At 48.9% G+C, this 22,613-nt stretch overlaps 1 protein-coding gene across 9 annotated transcripts in view; it reads left to right on the top strand.

Moving 5' to 3' along the window:
* Positions 1-22,613, top strand: part of LOC126998250 (ralA-binding protein 1-like) — a 67,810-nt gene that overhangs the window by 11,483 nt on the left and 33,714 nt on the right. The window contains exons 4-5 of one of the 9 annotated variants that reach the window (XR_007752729.1): positions 814-991; positions 13,031-13,141. The gene's annotated coding sequence lies outside the window, so the exon portion shown is untranslated. Of the gene's footprint in view, positions 1-813; positions 992-2,156; positions 2,193-10,217; positions 10,251-11,659; positions 11,693-13,030; positions 13,142-22,613 lie in introns of those variants that run through there. The other 8 variants (XR_007752738.1, XR_007752737.1, XR_007752736.1 and 5 more) reach the window with 8 other exon arrangements.

Raw genomic sequence — 22,613 nt, 5'->3', positions numbered from 1 at the left:
ATTACACAGTCTGTTCTTATGGCCGTATCTGTGGCAGGAAGTGCATCGGATTTTGTGGTCGTATCTGCACGTGGATTGTCCGTGATTTAACTCACCACAATTGTAGCAGCCTTTACGCATATAAATGAGTGATTTTTTTTCTATTTTTCTGTCTATCTTTTGCCGTTTCTGTGTGTGTGTGTGTGTGTGTGTGTGTGTGTGTGTGTAAGTTTAGATTAGGTTAGGTTAGGTAAGGTTTGGTAAGGTTAGATTAGGTTAGGTAGGGGTAGATTAGGTTTGGTAAGGTTATGCAAGGTCATATTAGGTTAGGTAAGGTTGGATTAGGTTAGGTAAGGTTAGATTAGGTTAGATAAGGTTAGATTAGGTTTGGTAAGGTCAGATTAGGTTATGCAAGGTTAGATTAGGTTAGGTAAGGTTAGATTAGGTTTGGTAAGGTTAGATTAGGTTAGGTAGGGTTAGATTAGGTTTGGTAAGGTTATATTAGGTTTGGTAAGGTTAGATAAGGTTTGGTAAGGTTAGATTAGGTTAGGTAAGGTTAGATTAGGTTAGGTAAGGTTAGATTAGGTTTGGTAAGGTTAGATTAGGTTAGGTAGGGCTAGATTATGTTTGGTAAGGTTATATTAGGTTTGGTAAGGTTAGATAAGGTTTGGTAAGGTTAGATAAGGTTTGGTAAGGTTAGATTAGGTTAGGTAAGGTTAGATTAGGTTTGGTAAGGTTAGATTAGGTTAGGTAGGGTTAGATTAGGTTAGGTAAGGTTAGATTAGGTTAGGTAAGGTTAGATATGGTTTGGTAATCCAAATGACCATTCTGCAGGGAGTTGCCGGAGCCAGTGTTGACGTCGGACATGATGCCACACTTTGAGGACATAGCGATGATTCCTAACCCCGGGGAGCGCGCCGAGGCCATGCGCCAGCTGATCAACCGCCTGCCAACCGCCAACCGCCTGCTGCTCCAATACATGTTCAAGCATATGGGACACATCATTGCAAGGGTAACTAGGGATTTTCTTTATGGTACTTATTTATTTGCTTTTATATTTATTTATTTTTGTTTTTCTCTCTCTCTCTCTCTCTCTCTCTCTCTCTCTCTCACCACTTCAGTAATGCGGCGCCATGCCCGGTCTGAGGGCGCCGCTGGACTGTGAGTGTTTGACCTTATTTTAAAGCTACTATTTGACCATCGCAGGAATTATTACACTTTTCATTAGTCTTCATTAATGAGTGAGTGCCTCAAGTCATTGTTTTGTCTCTGGGGTGCCGCACATAACCTATTCCCAAAGCTTAAAAAGGACGTCAATCAGGCCTTCACGAGTGTTTTACAGGTTCAAGGTTCAGAGGAAGGGTCAAACTGCATCCAGGCTCACTAATATACCCATGCAAGTGACCCAGACTCCTAGGAAATCACATCAACACAAAACAAATTACTACAGAATCATACCCAACACACCGAATTCATCCAAAATCACACCCAACACACTCAATTGCTCCAGTGCTAGCAACTGCAATATAAATATGTGATTTTTTTTTCTATTTTTCTCTCTATCTTTTGCCGTTTCTGTGTGTGTGTGTGTGTGTGTGTGTGTGTAAGGTTAGATTAGATTAGGTTAGGTAAGGTTTGGTAAGGTTAGATTAGGTTAGGTAGGGGTAGATTAGGTTTGCTAAGGTTTTGCAAGGTCATATTAGGTTAGGTAAGGTTGGATTAGGTTAGGTAAGGTTATATTAAGTTAGATAAGGTTAGATAAGGTTTGGTAATGTTAGATTAGGCTATGCAAGGTTAGATTAGGTTAGATTAGGTAAGGTTAGACTAGGTTAGGTAAGGTTAGATTAGGTTTGGTAAGGTTAGATTAGGTTAGGTAGGGTTAGATTAGGTTTGGTAAGGTTAGATTAGGTTTGGTAAGGTTAGATAAGGTTTGGTAAGGTTACATTAGGTTAGGTAAAGTTAGATTAGGTTAGATAAGGTTAGATTTGGTTAGGTAAGGTTAGATTAGGTTAGGTAAGGTTAGATTAGGTTAGGTAAGGTTAGATTGGGTTAGGTAAGGTTAGATGAGGTTTGCTAAGGTTAGATTAGGTCAGGTAGGGTTAGATTAGGTTTGGTAAGGTTAGATTAGGTTTGGTAAGGTTAGATAAGGTTTGGTAATCCAAATCACCATTCTGCAGGGAGTTGCCGGAGCCAGTGATGCCGTCGGACATAACAATAATAATAATAATAATAATAATAATAATAATAATAATAAAAATGACCGTTCTGCAGGGAGTTGCCGGAGCCAGTGTTGACGTCGGACATGATGCCACACTTTGAGGATGTAGCGATGATTCCTAACCCCGGGGAGCGCGCCGAGGCCATGCGCCAGCTGATCAACCGCCTGCCAACCGCCAACCGCCTGCTGCTCCAATACATGTTCAAGCATATGGGACACATCATTGCAAGGGTAACTAGGGATTTTCTTTATAGTACTGTTACGCCACCCCCCCCTACCACACACCATACACGGGCAGGCAGGTGGCGTGATCCTCACCAGAACAACCACACGGGCACCAGTCACTCACAGCGGCCCACACCGCACACCGAGGGGAGGAGAGAACGAGGCAGAGGCACAAAGGATACACGTTCAACACTAAGTTCTAGTTTAATGACAGGTTCCTCACACAGTACACAGTACAGCAACTTTCAAGGGCACAGAACAGTTAATCAGGCACAGTACAGGGGCACGGCAGACACGCACACACGGATGCACACAGCTCGCGAGCGGAGCAGCTCAACACTCCCTCAAGCCCAGACACGCGTCTTCTCCCCTACAACTCCTCAGCCACCCTTGCTCCCCCACTGCTCGACTCAGCACTTCCTGCCCGGCGGCCCGGCGGCCCCGGGCCCCCTCTGTCTCTCTTGTCCCAACAAGTAGAGTTGCACCATGCTGAGCTAACATTGCATCATGCTACAATTTCATCACATTACACATACAATCATTCACATACAGCACATTCGTAACACTATCTCCCCCTTCAGAAGGCAGTCGACCCGGCTGCCCCAACATTCAACAAACAAAACATGAAATTAATCAAACTAATCAGTCCCCTGGGACATCACTAAAGTCTCTTAACCATCCCGGCCGACGCCTCTCTCGCCGAGGGCGCCGCTGGGATGCGGGCGGCGGCAGGCAGGCGGTGGCACCCAGAGCCGCGTCGTCGGCCCCAGGTACTTGCTCAGGGTCGTCACTGACATCTGCCGCTTCGCCCGCACCGCCCATGTTCTCGTTCGCCCCGTGGTCAACCTCTGACACGTCCTCGTCGCTGCTGCTGGGGCCTACGTCCTCTCCTTCCTCACCGTGGCCCCAGGAGTAGCGCCCTGGACCGTGGTAACCCCACAGCCGGTCCACGTGGACAACAGACGGGCGCTTTCGTCCCCGTCGAATCCGGTAGGTGACGTCAGAGAGGGCTGCCACCACCGTGTACGGCCCCTCCCAGGGGCTCTGTAGCTTCGGCGAGAGCCCTCGTTTACGGCGGGGGTTATGCAGCCACACTCTGTCACCCACGGAGTACCTCACGTCCCTCATGCGCCGGTCGTATGTCTCCTTCATGGCCTGGCCTGCCACCTTGAGCTTGCCCCGTACGCGTCGGTGCACCTCAGCCAGGCTTTCCTGCAGTGCCGCTGCGAAGCCAGAGGTGACGGTGGGCAAGCTCACGTCGGGGGGCCGCCCCGTGGCCAAATCCACCGGTAGCCTTAGCTCCCGGCCGAACATAAGGCGGGCGGGCGTGTAGTCCGTTGCCTCATGCACAGCGGACCGGTACGCCATCAACATAGCGGGCAGCTTGACGTCCCAGTCTTCTTGGCCTTCCCCGCAATACTTGGCCAGCTGTTGCGCAAGGGTCCGATTGAAGCGCTCCACCATGCCGTCAGACTGCGGATGGAGAGGCGTCGTCCGGGTCTTGCGCACCCCCAACAGCTCGCAACACTCCCGGAACACTCGGGACTCAAACTCACGGCCTTGGTCAGAGTGCAGTTCCGCGGGTACACCAAACCGGGTAAAGAATTCATTCACCAGCACGCCCGCCACGGTCTCGGCCTCGTGGTTAGGGAGTGCATACGCCTCGGGCCACTTGGTGAAATAGTCCATCACCACACAGATGTACCGGTTACCCCGTGGCGTGAGAGGCAGCGGGCCGGCAATGTCCACGGCCACCCGCTCCATGGGCGCCCCAACGCAGTACACCTGTAACGGAGCTCGGTTTCTCTTGTTGGGGCCCTTCTTTGCACTGCACACGTCACACGCTCTACACCACTCGGACACGTCACTTCGCATTCCCACCCAGTAGAAGCGTTGACGGAGACGGCACAGGGTCTTTTTCTCGCCCAAGTGGCCACTGGTAAGCCCGGCATGTAACTCCCTCAGCACCTCAGCGCGCAAGGCTCGGGGCACTACTACAACCCACGCGTCACCACCCACGCCGCTCAACGCCTCCCAGCGCTTTACTAACACACCTCTCTCGTCTACTCGCAAAGTTTCCCACTGATCTACTAGGCACTTGGTGGCGGGGCTCTCCACCGCCACTGCCTCCCAGCCGGGGCGCTCCCCGCCAGCCTCGAGCCACTGGATGATGGGAGCGAGATCAGCGTCCTCACGCTGCGCCTTACGCCACTTGTCATCCCCCTCAGCGACGCCCGCTAGCACCTGCAGGCGGAGGCACAGAGGGTCAGAGTCCTTCTGGGCACAGTGTGAGCAGCCAGCCTCACACGGGCGTCGACTCAGACTGTCAGCGTTGCTGTGGACACGACCCGGGCGGTGGACGATGCGATAGTTATACTGCTCGAGACGCCCCAACCACCTCGCCAGCTGACCCTCCGGCGCCTTCAGCGTCTTCAACCACTGCAGGGCAGCGTGGTCGGTCCGGACGGTGAACTCAGCGCCGTATAGGTACGGGTGGAAGTGCTCGAGACTCTTCACCACCGCCAGCAGCTCCTTCCTCGTCACGCAGTAGTTGCGCTCAGGTCTACTGAACTTGGCGCTGTAGTAGGCCACGACGTGCTCCTTCCGTCCTTCACCTGTGACAGGACCGCCCCGACGCCCTCGGCACTGGCGTCGGTGTCCAACAGGTAGGGAAGCTTCGGGTCCGGGTAAGGCAGGACCGGTGCCTCCACCAGTGCCTTCTTCAGGCCGTCGAACGCGGCCTGGCACTCCTCGTCCCACAGGAAGCACGCCCCTTTCCTGGTGAGCCGGTGGAGAGGGGCTGCCACGCTGGCGAAGTCCTGCACGAAGCGGCGGTAGTACGTGCACAGGCCCAGGTAACTCCTAACTTCCGCCACATTGGTGGGAACGGGCCACTTCTCCACCACTGCCACCTTCTGCGGGTCGGTGCACACGCCGTCCCGACTGACGACATGCCCCAGGAACGGTACCTCGTGCTGGAAGAGCGAACACTTTTTGGGGCTGAGCTTGAGGGTGGCCTTCCTCAGCCGCTGTAGTACCTCCTCCAGCCGCTCCAGCTCCTCCTCGAAGGTGCTCCCGAAGACGATGACGTCATCGATGTAGACGAGCGCTGTCTTCCACTGCAGGCCCTCCAACACCCTCTCCATCAGGCGCTCGAAACAGCCAGGGGCGTTGCAGAGACCAAAGGGCATGACGTTGAACTGCCACAAACCCTGCCCGAAAGAGAAAGCGGTCTTCGGCTTATCCTCCTCTGCCATCTCCACCTGGTGGTAACCCGACTTCAGGTCGAGTGTGGAGAACCACCTGGCCCCCACCAGTGCGTCGAGCGTGTCGTCGATCCTAGGCAGGGGGTAAGAGTCCTGACAGTCACATCATTCAGCGCCCGGTAGTCCACACAGAAGCGCTGCGTGCCGTCCTTCTTCTTAACCAGGACTACCGCTGAGGACCAAGGACTGTCTGACCGCTCAATCACCCCCTGCGCCGCCAGCTCGTTGACAGTGCGCTGCATTTCCTCCCGCCTGGCTGGTACGATACGTCGGGACGGGTTCTTGATGGGCGCACTATTTCCCGTGTTGATGCTGTGCTTCACCAACCCCGTGCGGCCCAGGTCCAAACCACCCCCGCTGAACACATCCGCGCACCGAGCCAGGGTGTAGTGCACCTTCTCCGTCTGCGCCTCTGTCAGGTGAGCGGCGCTCCGGTGCGCCAAATCCTTCAGGAAGTCGGGCAGCAGCCTCACAGTGGCCAACTCCGCGCTCCCTGACGTCTCTTCCGGGCGCTCCACCTCCTCACAGCAGTCCAGCTTGGCACCAGCGGGTACCTTCTGAGCCTCATAGAGAAGTTAGCCACCAGCACCGTAACTAACTCCTCCCCCGCCTCAACGAGACTCCGTCCGACTGCCACACCATCGGTCAGCTGCAGGCCCCCCGTGGACTCCGCCATGCCTTCCGCTGGCATCGCGCTAGACAGGCAACACCGGACCCTGGCCTCCATCCCCGGGGCAAGGTGCAGTCGCTCAGCTGCGACTAGCTCTGCACAGCCAACCTCCGGAACCAAAGGCACCTGTCCGCGCACCCTCTCCAGCTTCCGTCCGAGGTCGGCACCAGCCTCGCCCTGCATCAGGTAGTCGAGGCCCAGCAGACACGGCTCGTCCCGACTGGCGACATACACCGGCAGGCGCTCCACAGCGCTGCCCACGCTGATACGAACCTCCACTGGCCCCTCGAGCTGCAGGCAGTGCCCCGTGACGCCGCACAGCCTCTGTGGCGCGTCTGGGAGTCGCGTGGCGGCCAGCATATCAGGCCGCACCAAGGTCTTCTCAGCCCCGGTGTCCACTGTCAGGCGGCATGGCTTCCGTCCACTGAGCCCTCCACCTGCATCGCACTGGTTATCCGGCGGCAGCTTACGCAAGTCGGGGCCCGGGGACTGACGGCTGGGATTCGGCCCTTCTCCAGCCTGTCCGGGTTTCCGCCTGCACTACCTCCTTTGGCTTGAGGCAGGCGCTCGAACTCAGTCGATCAAGGGAACGCGTCCTTCGCTCCCTCGGACAACGACTGCGCATGTGCCCTTCTTGCCACAGCCCCAACACGAGCCGAGAAAACCGTCCGGGCTCTCCTTCCTCGACGTCGCCTTCTTCTACAACTTCGCATTCCGGCCCGGAGGTCACGGCGGGCTGGGGGCCCCTAGGCCGCTCGTTGTATTAAGGAAAACCTCGAACTTCAAGGCCCTCGCCAGCGCCACCTGCAGATCCCCAGGCTGCGCCTGCTTGACGTAGATCAGCAGCTGCTAGTCCTGCAGGGCGTTAACAAAGATATCGCGGGCCAGAACCAAGATCATCTATTCCGGGGTCGCGGGGTACGACCTTCTTACCAGCGCCTCCATGTCCAGGGCCAGCTGCGATAGCGTCTCGCCTCGCTCTCGAATCCGCTTCTTCAGGCGGGCCCAGTACACCTCGACCTGGCGGTGGTGCCCGAAACGACGCCGCAGGGCCTCCGCCATGCTCCCGTAAGAGGCACGTTGGGCGGCGGCAGGTGCCCCAACACTTCCACAGCTGGGCCCCGAAGCGCTGTTGCCAACTGCAGCGCCTTCTCAGCTTCGTCCCAGCCCTGGGCAGCAGCTAGCATCTCAAACTGGGCAACATAGGCCTCCCAGGCCACCTTCCCGTCATACTCCGCCGGCTTGCGCCTCCCCGAACGGCGGGAAGCCGAGGGCTGGATGGGGAAAGCGGAGCACGTGGGCTGTTAGCCGGCCGGCATGGAGAGGGCGGCGACGGCGGCAGAGAGGCGGGGTGAGGGTCCGACTCCGGCGCCAGTTGGACCCAAGGGGCAGCTCCGATGGCTCCCCAACCTCCTGGCAGCTGCTGGCTCTGACACAACGCTGCGAGGGCCCAGGGTTCTTGCCAGGGGCCCCATGAGGACCCCAGCAAGTCCGTCACCCTGGTGCTTGCCGCCAGCACGCGTGACGCTTGTTCCTCCCCGCGTGACGTTGCCAGCTCTCGCCACCGCCTCTCCGCCTCCACCTCCTCCCTCAGGCCCTGGACCTCGCCTTTCAGAGTCTGCACCTCTCCCAGCAGTTCACTCTTAACGCTGTCGCAGGCCTTGTCGGTGTACTGCTGGGTTTCCGCCTTCAGGGACGAGAGACTGCTCTGGAGGATATCGGCAAGATGGCGTGCCTGCTCGTCTGCCCTCTCTTCTGCCCTCCGAGCCTGCTCGCGTGCCCTCTCGTCTGCCCTCTGTTCTGCCCTCTGAGCCTGCTCATGAGCCCTCGTCTGCCCTCTCTTCTGCCCTCTGAGCCTGCTCGCGAGCCCTCTCGTCTGCCCTCTCTTCTGCCCTCTGAGCCTGCTCGCGAGCCCTCTCGTCTGCCCTCTCTTCTGCCCTCCGAGCCTGCTCGCGTGCCCTCTCGTCTGCCCTCTGATCCAAATCCTGCCTCATACTGGCCAGCATGGCAGCGAACAATTCCATCTGGCCCGGCTTCACCTCACCCGGGTCAGCCTCGGCCTTGCCCGTCTCCTCACCCTCACGGCGATCACTGGGGGACGCCATGACACTCGGCGCGCTTCACTGTTCACTTATCCCACTCCTTTGACACCAAATGTTACGCCACCCCCCCTACCACACACCATACACGGGCAGGCAGGTGGCGTGATCCTCACCAGAACAACCACACGGGCACCAGTCACTCACAGCGGCCCACACCGCACACCGAGGGGAGGAGAGAACGAGGCAGAGGCACAAAGGATACACGTTCAACACTAAGTTCTAGTTTAATGACAGGTTCCTCACACAGTACACAGTACAGCAACTTTCAAGGGCACAGAACAGTTAATCAGGCACAGTACAGGGGCACGGCAGACACGCACACACGGATGCACACAGCTCGCGAGCGGAGCAGCTCAACACTCCCTCAAGCCCAGACACGCGTCTTCTCCCCTACAACTCCTCAGCCACCCTTGCTCCCCCACTGCTCGACTCAGCACTTCCTGCCCGGCGGCCGGAGGCCCCGGGCTCCCCTCTGTCTCTCTTGTCCCAACAAGTAGAGTTGCACCATGCTGAGCTAACATTGCATCATGCTACAATTTCATCACATTACACATACAATCATTCACATACAGCACATTCGTAACAGTACTTATTTATTTGCTTTTATATTTATTTATTTTTGTTTTTCTCTCTCTCTCTCTCTCTCTCTCTCTCTCTCTCTCTCTCTCTCTCTCTCTCTCTCTCTCACCACTTCAGTAATGCGGCGCCATGCCCGGTCTGAGGGCGCCGCTGGACTGTGAGTGTTTGACCTTATTTTAAAGCTACTATTTGACCATCGCAGGAATTATTACACTTTTCATTAGTCTTCATTAATGAGTGAGTGCCTCAAGTCATTGTTTTGTCACTGGGGTGCCGCACATAACCTATTCCCAAAGCTTAAAAAGGACGTCAATCAGGCCTTCACGAGTGTTTTACAGGTTCAAGGTTCAGAGGAAGGGTCAAACTGCATCCAGGCTCACTAATATACCCATGCAAGTGACCCAGACTCCTAGGAAATCACATCAACACAAAACAAATTACTACAGAATCATACCCAACACACCGAATTCATCCAAAATCACACCCAACACACTCAATTGCTCCAGTGCTAGCAACTACAATATAAATATGTGATTTTTTTTTCTATTTTTCTCTCTATCTTTTGCCGTTTCTCTGTGTGTGTGTGTGTGTGTGTGTGTGTGTGTGTAAGGTTAGATTAGATTAGGTTAGGTAAGGTTTGGTAAGGTCAGATTAGGTTAGGTAGGGTAGATTAGGTTTGCTAAGGTTTTGCAAGGTCATATTAGGTTAGGTAAGGTTGGATTAGGTTAGGTAAGGTTATATTAGGTTAGATAAGGTTAGATAAGGTTTGGTAATGTTAGATTAGGCTATGCAAGGTTAGATTAGGTTAGATTAGGTAAGGTTAGACTAGGTTAGGTAAGGTTAGATTAGGTTTGGTAAGGTTAGATTAGGTTAGGTAGGGTTAGATTAGGTTTGGTAAGGTTAGATTAGGTTTGGTAAGGTTAGATAAGGTTTGGTAAGGTTACATTAGGTTAGGTAAAGTTAGATTAGGTTAGATAAGGTTAGATTTGGTTAGGTAAGGTTAGATTAGGTTAGGTAAGGTTAGATTAGGTTAGGTAAGGTTAGATTGGGTTAGGTAAGGTTAGATGAGGTTTGCTAAGGTTAGATTAGGTCAGGTAGGGTTAGATTAGGTTTGGTAAGGTTAGATTAGGTTTGGTAAGGTTAGATAAGGTTTGGTAATCCAAATCACCATTCTGCAGGGAGTTGCCGGAGCCAGTGATGCCGTCGGACATAACAATAATAATAATAATAATAATAATAATAATAATAATAAAAATGACCGTTCTGCAGGGAGTTGCCGGAGCCAGTGTTGACGTCGGACATGATGCCACACTTTGAGGATGTAGCGATGATTCCTAACCCCGGGGAGCGCGCCGAGGCCATGCGCCAGCTGATCAACCGCCTGCCAACCGCCAACCGCCTGCTGCTCCAATACATGTTCAAGCATATGGGACACATCATTGCAAGGGTAACTAGGGATTTTCTTTATGGTACTTATTTATTTGCTTTTATATTTATTTATTTTTGTTTTTCTCTCTCTCTCTCTCTCTCTCTCTCTCTCTCTCTCTCTCTCTCTCTCTCTCTCTCTCACCACTTCAGTAATGCGGCGCCATGCCCGGTCTGAGGGCGCCGCTGGACTGTGAGTGTTTGACCTTATTTTAAAGCTACTATTTGACCATCGCAGGAATTATTACACTTTTCATTAGTCTTCATTAATGAGTGAGTGCCTCAAGTCATTGTTTTGTCTCTGGGGTGCCGCACATAACCTATTCCCAAAGCTTAAAAAGGACGTCAATCAGGCCTTCACGAGTGTTTTACAGGTTCAAGGTTCAGAGGAAGGGTCAAACTGCATCCAGGCTCACTAATATACCCATGCAAGTGACCCAGACTCCTAGGAAATCACATCAACACAAAACAAATTACTACAGAATCATACCCAACACACCGAATTCATCCAAAATCACACCCAACACACTCAATTGCTCCAGTGCTAGCAACTGCAATATAAATATGTGATTTTTTTTTCTATTTTTCTCTCTATCTTTTGCCGTTTCTGTGTGTGTGTGTGTGTGTGTGTGTAAGGTTAGATTAGATTAGGTTAGGTAAGGTTTGGTAAGGTTAGATTAGGTTAGGTAGGGGTAGATTAGGTTTGCTAAGGTTTTGCAAGGTCATATTAGGTTAGGTAAGGTTGGATTAGGTTAGGTAAGGTTATATTAAGTTAGATAAGGTTAGATAAGGTTTGGTAATGTTAGATTAGGCTATGCAAGGTTAGATTAGGTAAGGTTAGACTAGGTTAGGTAAGGTTAGATTAGGTTTGGTAAGGTTAGATTAGGTTAGGTAGGGTTAGATTAGGTTTGGTAAGGTTAGATTAGGTTTGGTAAGGTTAGATAAGGTTTGGTAAGGTTACATTAGGTTAGGTAAAGTTAGATTAGGTTAGATAAGGTTAGATTTGGTTAGGTAAGGTTAGATTAGGTTAGGTAAGGTTAGATTAGGTTAGGTAAGGTTAGATTGGGTTAGGTAAGGTTAGATGAGGTTTGCTAAGGTTAGATTAGGTCAGGTAGGGTTAGATTAGGTTTGGTAAGGTTAGATTAGGTTTGGTAAGGTTAGATAAGGTTTGGTAATCCAAATCACCATTCTGCAGGGAGTTGCCGGAGCCAGTGATGCCGTCGGACATAACAAAAATAATAATAATAATAAAAATGACCGTTCTGCAGGGAGTTGCCGGAGCCAGTGTTGACGTCGGACATGATGCCACACTTTGAGGACATAGCGATGATTCCTAACCCCGGGGAGCGCGCCGAGGCCATGCGCCAGCTGATCAACCGCCTGCCAACCGCCAACCGCCTGCTGCTCCAATACATGTTCAAGCATATGGGACACATCATTGCAAGGGTAACTAGGGATTTTCTTTATGGTACTTATTTATTTGCTTTTATATTTATTTATTTTTGTTTTTTTCTCTTTGTGTGTTTGTGTGTGTGTGTGTCTCTCTCTCTCTCTCTCCTCCGTTTTCCTTCAATTGTCCTCTTTTTTTTTTTTTCCTTCATATTCCTTGTGTGTGTGTTTCTCTCTCTCTCTCTCTCTCTCTCTCTCTCTCTCTCTCTCTCTCTCTCTCTCTCTCTCTCTCTCTCTCTCTCTCTCTCTCTCTCTCTCTCTCCTCCGTTTTCCTTCAATTGTCCTCTTTTTTTTTCCTTCATATTCCTTGTGTGTTTTTTTCTCTCTCTCTCTCTCTCTCTCTCTCTCTCTCTCTCTCTCTCTCTCTCTCTCTCTCTCTCTCTCTCTCTCTCTCTCTTCTCTCTTCTTTTCTCCATTTTCCTTCAATTTTCCTTTTTTTCCTTCATATTCCTTGTGTGTGTTTCTCTCTCTCTCTCTCTCTCTCTCTCTCTCTCTCTCTCTCTCTCTCTCTCTCTCTCTCCTCCATTTTCCTTCAATTTTCCTTTTTCCTTCATATTCCTTGTGTGTGTTTCTCTCTCTCTCTCTCTTCTGTTGTCTCTCTCTCTCTCTCTCTCTCTCTCTCTCTCTCTCTCTCTCTCTCTCTCTCTCTCTCTCTCTCTCTCTCTCTCTCTCTCTCTCTCTCTCTCTCTCTCTCTCTCTCTCTCTCTCTCTCTCTCTCTCTCTTTTTCCTTTCCTCTTCTTTCCTCCATTTTCCTTCAATTTTCCTCTTTTTTCCTTCATATTCCTTGGGCACTGGAGTAGGGAGTGTTCTGGGGTGCCAGGCTGTGTGGGGCACCATGGGCAGTGTGTGCAGGTGTCATGAAGTGTTCTGGGGTGCCAGGCAGTGTGGGGCACCATGGGCAGGAAGTGTTCTGGGGTGTGGTGGTAGTTTGACAAGGCTTTGGTAGAGGTGGTTGTGTTAGTAATTCTATGGTGGGTACTAGTGTTTTGAGCCTGGTGACAACAAGGCTTTGGTAGAGGTGGTTGTGTTAGTGAGTGTGTGTGTTGAGCGTGTCTTCAGCGCACACTGCCTCTGTTGCTGACGAGTAAGGTGGCACTCTCTGCATTGTGATTTCAGGTGCCTGAGGACGCCTTCCCATGGACAGCAGCAGGCGACATCCTCCTGAGGGGCTGCTGTGTGGCGTCCATCCTTCTTTGTATAAAGACAAATACACTTACCTCAACACAACTTTTTTTATATTCATATGTTTTCTGGGAGGGAGAAGGGGGAGAGAGGCAGGATGGTGTGTGCCTGTAAGGTGAGTGTTGTATGAAATGACCACCCTCAAACTTCCCCTTCAGGCTCGCTTGCGACATAAGTTTTAGCGAGTGTGTGTTTCCACGCTCTCCGTTGGGTGTGTGAGTGGACTGTCCCGTGGCTTCAGACTTGCCAGAGTAATCATTTTTTTTACTACAGCAAAGGAGACGGCTCAAGGTAAAGTTGGGGGCATACACTATAACTGCGCATGGCCTCAGTGCTCATCTCCGTGACATTGAGCCTGTGGTGGGAGGGAGCTCATTACCCCGGCTAGTGTGACATCCGGGTTATGACAGTTTACCTTCCCCAGGTTTCCCCGGGTACCCATTTATCAACCAGCACGCGGAGTAGTGGCCAGCAGGTACGGTGACCACTAGACCACGGAGGCATATGAGACGGCTCAAGGGCAACAAAAACAGTGTAGGAAAAAAAGCTTGCTACTCACCACTCCCATAATAGTAAAGAGTGAACAAAAGAGAGATCACCTTCGGGTGGAGAGGCGTCTTGACTCACTCACGGTAACCCAGTAGCAGCGAAGGGCCAAATTTGTGCCATGATATAAACCCCAAAAAATAGATGATGCATAATCTGATCACAAATGCTTTGATATATATTATGAAATGGTTTGTGTGAGTGATTATTTTTTTCTCATTTTTCTCGCTTAGAGGGACCATTAAGAAACATGATCCCCGCTGCTGCCAGGTTAACCTCTTCAGTACCATGACGCAGTATATGAGTCATTTCATCTCTCGAACCATATCCTAGAGACGCTGTATGTGCGTCATGGTCATTGGACTATTCTACGTAGTCTGTAAAACCAGGATATGGCATGGAGGTTATGTTTTGTCTGCTTGTATTGAAGGGGTTAAAGGGGAATAGTACAGCCATCACTTAGTTACTCCATCCCTTACCTGTCTCCACTCCTTCACTCAATTACTCCTCCTCCTCCTACTCTTCACAACACTCACTGGCTGGGTCTTTGCTTTTCCTGGTTTAATATGTTAATTGTTTCTGCATTTTTCTAATTTTTGTCGGCTTTGTTTGCTGCAGAAATATGCGTAAGATGGTGTTTTGGAGTCAGCCTTTGGGCTTGTGTCTACAGAGCCTCTCCAATTGATAATTTCAGGGAGTGTTAGTGGCTGCCAAGGCTTGGGGATTGGTACAAGCAATAGTTAGTCTTGTGAGTTGCTATAATATTAAATAAACCTCGGGGAGCAGACGTTAGGTGTTAGAGGTCCTTGTTAGCTTCCAGACTTTAAGGTAACGTCAGGTTTGCTAATTTCAGGGACTTGCAATGGCTGACGAGGCTTGTGAATGGGTAGAAGCAAGTTAGGAATCGTTTAAGAAGTCAGTCAGCCAGTCAGTTAAGGTTGCCACATAGCTTTGAATTGTTAGATACCATTCAGTCAGTCAACCAGTCAGTCAGTTAAGGTTGCCACATAGCTTTGAATTGTTAGATACCATTCAGTCAGTCAACCCGAGGAACAAACCATCTCTGTATGCATCCTTCACATCCTACAGGTTTAGCTTGAAGTCCTGGAGGTGTTTTCCTGGAGCCACAAGCCCCAGGGAGAGATTGGTGACCTTCCCCTTGACCCAGATGACCCCTGAGGTACCCCAAGCCTGCCTGACTGGTATGTGTTCTGTCTCTTTCAAGGTTGTTTCTTCACTTTCCTTCCTTCCTCTTTTCTTTCTTCCTATGGCAAAAAATAGCTTAATCTTTCCTCTTTCTCCTCCTGTTTCTCCTTTCTTCTTTTTGTTTCCCTTCCAGCTCCAGGTTTATCAAAGTTGTGTCTCTTCTCTCCATTATTTTCCTTTTCATTTTCTTTCTGTTAGTGGAAAGGAATCATTTTTTTTTTATTTTGTCTCCTTCCTTTCTTTTTTCTTTCTCTTTCCTTTCTACCTTTCCCTCCCTCCTCCTCCTCTCTCTCTCTCTATCTTTCTCTCTCACTCTCTCTCTCTCTCTCTCTCTCTCTCTCTCTCTCTCTCTCTCTCTCTCTCTCTCTCTCTCTCTCTCTCTCTCTCTCTCTCTCTCTCTCTCTCTCTCTCTCTCTCTCTCTCTCTCTCTCTCTCTCTCTCTCTCTTTCATACAGCAAGGGTCATATAGTTAGAATAGTAGCAACAGTAGTAGTAGTAGTAGTAGTAGTAGTGGTGGTGGTGGTGGCTGAGTGGTTAGCAAGCGATATGGTGAGCCCGAGGACCCAGGTTAGAGTCCCACTGACAATTTCTAAGCATTACTGAGTGAGACCATCCCCCCCCCCACCCCCAGACCTTCAGTCAACCCTGGCCTTTGGGGACAAAGGAGTCGTTAACCCCAGCAAGAGTCACACACAACGACACCCACTATAAATACAATTCGCTTGTGCCACTGACGGCCTGGGGTTGTCCATGGGGCCCCTCATGAGAGCCTGCCAGCACTATAGCCAGCAAGGAAAAAAATATTTGAAGCATTGGCCAAGCAAGAGTCACATGGCAGTCACTATAAATAAAATTCGCTTGCACCATTAACCGTCTAGGGTTGCCCAGGAGGCCCGCACCTCAAAAAAGCCTTTCAGCGCTGTAGCAGCACCAAAATAAAGTTTAAAAAAGTGGTAGCAATAGTAACATAGACCACTATAAATAAAATCCTCCTCCTCCTCCTCCTCCTCCTCCTCCTCCTTCCCACGGGTGACCCAAACTCCCTCAACGTCCCTGGGGCCAGAGTTCAGCCTCCCCCTGGGCCACACCTTCAGGACGGCACTCTGGAGCCTGGCGGTGGAGCTGGTGGAGGGGCCGGCACTTGTGGCATCCGTGTACCTGCTGTCCCTGGTCACTGGCACTGCAAAGGAGGCTGTAGAAGTGGGTGCCAGGGGGGGGGGGGGGGGTTCGCACTGTTGTTGTAGTAGTAGTAGTAGTAGTAGTAGTAGTAGTAGTGGTAGTGGTAGTAGTAGTAGTAGTAATAGAAGTAGTGTTATTATTATTATTATTATTATTATTATTATTATTATTATTTTGTGTAGTAGTTTTTTTAATATTTTTTTTCTGTCGACTATTTATTTATTGCTTCTTCTTCTTCTTCTTCTTCTTCTGCTTCTTCTGTTCCAGGGCAATTCTATTTTTCTTTTTTCTTTTTTTTTTCTTTATTCTTCCCTTTCCTTCCCTTCCCTCTCCTTCCCTTCCCATCCCTTCCCTCTCCTTCCCTTCCCATCCTTTACCTTCCCTTCCCTTCCCTTCCCTTCCTTTTCCTTCCCTCTCCTTCCTTCCCTTCCCTTCCCTTCCCATCCCTTCCCTTTCCATCCCTTCCCTTCCCTTCCTTTCCCTTCCCTTTCCTTCCCTTCCCATCCCTTCCCTTTCCATCCCTTCCCTTCCCTTCCCTTCCCTCTCCTTCCCTTCCCTTTCCTTTCCTTCCCTTTCCATCCCTTCCCTTCCCATCCTTTCCCTTCCCTTTCCTTCCCTTCCCTTCCCTTCCACAGGCGTTGAGTCACAGGCATGCCGATGTAGGGTGGGGCTGGTCCAGGTCACCTCGGGTCAAACTTCATCTTGAGGGAGCAGCCGTAAGTTAGTCTTGGGGGACTTAGTGCTGCCCCCCTGGACTACCCCTGGCCAATGCTGTCTTCCCCTGGTGCTGCCCCCCGCATGGTGCTGCCCTGGGGGGAACCTAAGGGATAAAAAGAGAGCAGAGGATAATGTAAATGATAATATAGAAAAAGAAGGAATTATATCAGAAAAAGCAGCAAATATGACACAGTGAATAATTGATAAATATAAGGAAGTGAAAGAAAGAATAGATAAATCAGAGTTAATAGAAGAAAAAGGAATTAATTAAGATTTTGAGAGGTCAGAAAAATATAGATGAGGAATGTAATTGGAAAATGTGATCATTGAAAAACAGTTAATAAAAAAAAGAAATAAAAGATATCTAATCAAAGAAAAGTGTGAATGTAAAAAAAAGAAAGATAATGAAGGGAAATGCAAGATGATACTGTGATGATCCAAAGAATACTGAAAGAAATCATTAAAAAAAAAATGAGGAAATAAAAATAAAAGAAAATATTAATTAATGTGTTCATGTATATTAGAAAAAGGAAAAGGTGAAATTCCTTCCCTTCCCTTCCCTTCCCTTTCCTTCCTTTCCCATCCCTTCCCTTCCCCTCCCTTCCTTTCCCATCCCCTCCCTTCCTTTCCCATCCCCTCCTTTCCCCAAGAAATGAGGAAATAAAAATAAAGGAAAATATTAATTAATGTGTTCATGTATATTAGAAAAATGAATAGGTGAAATTCCTTCCCTTCCCTTCCCTTCCCTTCCCTTTCCTTCCCTTCCCTTCCCCTCCCTTCCCCAAGAAATGAGGAAATAAAAATAAAGGAAAATATTAATTAATGTGTTCATGTATATTAGAAAAATGAAAAGATGAAATTCCTTCCCCCTTCCTCCCTTCCTTCTTACTTCCTTCCCTTCCTTCCTTCCCCCTTTCCTTCCCATCCTCCTTCCCTTTCCTTCCATTAATGTGTTCATGTATATTTCCTTCCTTCCCTTCCTTCCTTCCCTTTCCTTTCCTTCCTTCCCTTCCATCCTTCCCATCCCTTTCCTTCCTTCCTTCCTTCCCTTTCCTTCCCATCCTTTCCTTCCCTTCCCTTCCCTTCCCTAACTCCTTCCTCCCTTCCTTTCCTTTCCTTTCCTTTCCTTCCCTTCCCTTCCCTATCTCCTTCCTTCCTTCCCTGCCCTTCCTTCCTTCCTTCCTTTCCTATCCTTCCCTTCTTCCTTCCCTCCTTCCCTTTCCTTCCTTCCTTCCTTTCCTTCCTTCCTTCCTTCCTTCCCATCCCTTTCCTTCCCTTTCCTTCCCTTTCCTTCCCTTTCCTTCCTTCCTTTCCTTCCCTTTCCTTCCCTTCCCTTCCCTTCCTTCCTTCCCATTCCTTCCTTCCCTTTCCTTCCCTTCCCTTTCCTTCCCTTCCCTTCCCCTTCCCTTTCTTTCCCATCCCCTCCCTTCCCCAAGAAATGAGGAAATAAAATAAAAATATTAATTAATGTGTTCATGTATATTAGAAAATGAAAAGATGAAATTCCTTCCCTTCCATCCCTTCCCTTCCCTTCCCTTCCCTTCCCCCTTCCTTCCTTTCCTTCCCTTCCCTCCTTCCCAAGAAATGAAAATAAAATAAAGGAAAATATTAATTAATGTGTTCATGTATATTAGAAAAATGAAAAGATGAAATTCCTTCCCTTCCCTTCCCTTTCCTTCCCTTCCCCTCCCTTCCCCAACAAATGAGGAAATAAAAATAAAAGAAAATATTAATTAATGTGTTCATGTATATTAGAAAAATGAAAAGATGAAATTCCTTCCCTTCCCTTCCCTTCCCCTCCCTTCCCTTTCCTTCCCTTTCTTTCCCTTTCCTTCCCATCCCTTCCCTTCCCTTCCCATCCCTTTCCTTCCCTTTCCTTCCCATCCCTTTCCTTCCCTTTCCTTCCCTCCCTTCCTTTCCTTTTCCTTCCCTTCCTTTCCCTTCCCATCCCTTTCCTTCCTTCCTTCCTTCCTTTCCTATTCCTTCCCTTCCTTTCCCTTCCCATCCCTTTCCTTCCTTCCTTCCTTCCTTCCTTTCCTTCCCTTCCTTCCTTCCTTTCCCTTCCTTCCTTCCCTTCCTTCCTTTCCTTCCTTTCCTTCCTTCCTTTCCTTCCTTCCTTTCCTTCCCTCCCCTTTCCTTCTTTTCCCTTCCTTTCCCTTTCCTTCCCTTCCTTCCTTTCCTTCCTTCCTTCCCTTCCTTTCCTTCCTTCCTTCCTTCCTCTCTTCCTTCCTTCCTTTCCTTCCCTTCCCTCCTTCCCTGTTCATGTATATTTCCTTCCCTTCCTTCCTTCCTCCTTCCTTCCTTCCCTTCCCTTCCTTCCCTTTCCTTCCTTCCATCCCTCCTTCCCCAAGAAATGAGAAATAAAATAAAAGAAAATATTAATTAATGTGTTCATGTATATTAGAAAAATGAAAAGATTAAATTCCTTCCCATCCCTTCCCTTCCCTTCCCTTCCCTTTCCTTCGCTTCCCTTCCCTTCCCTTCCTTCCTTCCTTCCCCTTTCCTTCCCATCCTTCCCTTCCTTCCCCTTTCCTTCCTTCCTTCCTTCCTTCCCTTCCCTTCCATTTACCCTTTCCTTCCCTTCCCTTTCCTTTAACCCTTCCTTTCCTTCCCTTCCCTTCTCTTCCATTTACCCCTTCCTTCCCTTCCCTTCCCTTCCTTCCCTTTCCTTCCTTTCCTTCCTTCCTTTCCTTCCTTCCTTCCATCCCTTTCCTTCCTTCCCTTTCCTTCCATTTCCTTCCTTCCTTTCCTTCCCTTCCTTCCTTCCTTCCCTTCCATTTCTTTCCCATCCCTCCTTCCCAAGAAATGAAAATAAAAATAAAAGAAAATATTAATTAATGTGTTCATGTATATTAGAAAAATGAAAAGATGAAATTCCTTCCCATCCCTTCCCTTCCCTTCCCTTCCCTTTCCTTCCCTTCCCTTTCCTTCCCTTCCCTTCCCTTCCCATCCCTTTCCTTCCCTTCCCTTTCCTTCCCTTCCCTTCCCTTCCCATCCCTTTCCTTCCCTTCCCTTCCCTTTCCTTCCCTTTCCTTCCCTTCCCTTCCCTTCCCTTCCATTTCCTTTGCTTCCCTTTCCTTTCCTTCCCTTTCCTTCCCTTTCTTTTCCTTCCCTTCCCTTTCCTTCCTTCCTTTCCTTCCCTTCCTTCCATCCCTTCCCTTTCCATCCTTCCTTCCCTTCCCTTCCCTTTCCTTCCCTTCCCTTCCCATCCCTTCCCTTTCCATCCCTTCCCTTCCCTTCCCTTCCCTCTCCTTCCCTTCCCTTTCCTTTCCTTCCCTTTCCATCCCTTCCCTTCCCATCCTTTCCCTTCCCTTTCCTTCCTTCCCTTCCACAGGCGTTGAGCAGGCATGCCGATGTAGGGTGGGGCTGGTCCAGGTCACCTCGGGTCAAACTTCATCTTGATAACTTAGTCTTGGGGGACTTAGTGCTGCCCCCTGGACTATGTCTTCCCCTGGTGCCCCATGGTGCCTGGGGGAACCTAAGGGATAAAAGAGAGCAGAGGATAATGTAAATGATAATAGAAAGAAGGAATTATATCAGAAAAGCAGCAAATATGACACAGTGAATAATTGATAAATATAAAGAAAGAAAGAATAGATGAAGAAAAAGGAATTAATTAAGATTTTGAGAGGTCAGAAAAATATAGATGAGGAATGTAATTGGAAAATGTGATCATTGAAAAAAATAAAAAAGAAATAAAAGATATCTAATCAAAGAAAAGTGTGAATGTAAAAAAGAAAGATAATGAAGATACTGAAAGAAATCATTAAAAAAAAAAATGAGGATATAAAAATAAAAGAAAATATTAATTAATGTTTTCATGTATATTAGAAAAATGAAAAGGTGAAATTCCTTCCCTTCCCTTCCCTTCCTTTCCCATCCCTTCCCTTCCCCTCCCTTCCTTTCCCATCCCCTCCTTTCCCCAAGAAATGAGGAAATAAAAATAAAGGAAAATATTAATTAATGTGTTCATGTATATTAGAAAAATGAATAGGTGAAATTCCTTTCCTTCCCTTCCCTTCCCTTCCCTTTCTTTCCCATCCCCTCCCTTCCCCAAGAAATGAGGAAATAAAAATAAAAGAAAATATTAATTAATGTGTTCATGTATATTAGAAAAATGAAAAGATTAAATTCCTTCCCATCCCTTCCCTTCCCTTCTCTTCCCTTTCCTTCCCTTCCCTTCCCTTCCCTTCCCTTTCCTTCCCTTCCCTTTCTTTCCCTTTCCTTCCCATCCCTTCCCTTCCCTTCCCATCCCTTTCCTTCCCTTCCCTTTCCTTCCCTTCCCTTTCCTTCCCTTTCCTTCCCTTCCCTTTCCTTCCCTTCCCTTTCCTTCCCTTTCCTCTCCTTCCCTTCCCTTCCCTTTCCTTCCTATCCCTTTCCTTCCCATCCCTTTCCTTCCTTCCTTTCCTTCCCATCCCTTTCCTTCCTTTCCTTCCCTTCCTTTCCTTCCTTCCTTCCATTTCCTTCCTTCCTTCCTTCCCTTCCTTCCCTTTCCTTCCCTTCCTTTCCTTTCCTTCCTTCCCTTCCTTCCTTTCCTTCCCTTCCCTTTCCTTCCCTTTCCTTCCCTTCCCTTCCCTTCCCTTCCCTTCGCTTCCCTTTCCTTCCCTTTCCTTCCCTTCCCTTCCCTTCCCTTCCATTTCTTTCCCATCCCCTCCCTTCCCCAAGAAATGAGGAAATAAAAATAAAAGAAAATATTAATTAATGTGTTCATGTATATTAGAAAATGAAAGATTAAATTCCTTCCATCCTTCCCTTCCTTCTCTTCCCTTTCCTTCCTTCCCTTCCCTTCCCTTCCTTCTTTCCCTTCCCTTTCCTTCCTTCCCTTCCCTTCCTTCCCATCCTTCCTTCCTTCCCTTTCCTTCCTTCCTTTCCTTCCCATCCCATCCATCCATCCCTTTCCTTCCTTCCTTCCCTTCCTTTCCTTCCTTTCCTCTCCTTCCTTCCTTCCTTCCCTTCCATTTCCTTCCTTCCTTCCTTTCCTTCCCATCCCTTTCCTTCCCTTCCCTTTCCTTCCCTTTCCTTCCCTTCCCTTTCCTTCCATTTCCTTCGCTTCCCTTTCCTTCCCTTTCCTTCCCTTCCCTTCCCTTCCATTTCTTTCCCATCCCCTCCCTTCCCCAAGAAATGAGGAAATAAAAATAAAAGAAAATATTAATTAATGTGTTCATGTATATTAGAAAAATGAAAAGATGAAATTCCTTCCCATCCCTTCCCTTCCCTTTCCTTCCCTTCCCTTTCTTTCCCTTTCCTTCCCATCCCTTCCCTTCCCTTCCCATCCCTTTCCTTCCCTTCCCTTTCCTTCCCATCCCATCCTTTCCCATCCCTTTCCTTCCCTTCCCTTCCCTTTCCTTCCCTTTCCTCTCCTTCCCTTCCCTTTCCTTCCCTTCCCTTCCCTTCCATTTCCTTTGCTTCCCTTCCCTTTCCTTCCCTTCCCTTTCCTTCCCTTTCTTTTCCTTCCCTTCCCTTTCCTTCCCTTTCCTTCCCTTCCCTTCCCTTTCCTTCCCTTTCCTCTCCTTCCCTTCCCTTCCCTTTCCTTCCCATCCCTTTCCTTCCCTTTCCTTCCCTTCCCTTTCCTTCCCTCTCCTTCCCTTCCATTTCCTTCGCTTCCCTTCCCTTTCCTTCCCTTCCCTTTCTTTTCCTTCCCTTCCCATCCTTTTCCTTCCCTTCCTTTCTCATCCCTTCCCTTCCCCAAGAAAAGAGGAAGTAAAAATAAAGGAAAAAATTCATGTGTTCATGTACATTAGAAAATGAAAAGATGAAATAACGAAAAATAAAAGAAAAATATTTAATTAATAAAAAGGAAGAAAACAAAAGAAAATATAATTAACAGAAAATAAGAGAAAGAAGGAAAAAAAGGAATAAGAGAAAAGAG

The sequence above is a fragment of the Eriocheir sinensis genome, chromosome 13 (genome assembly GCF_024679095.1).
Source record: "Eriocheir sinensis breed Jianghai 21 chromosome 13, ASM2467909v1, whole genome shotgun sequence".
Classification (NCBI taxonomy): domain Eukaryota; kingdom Metazoa; phylum Arthropoda; class Malacostraca; order Decapoda; family Varunidae; genus Eriocheir; species Eriocheir sinensis.
This window is presented reverse-complemented; position numbering and strand designations above follow the sequence as displayed.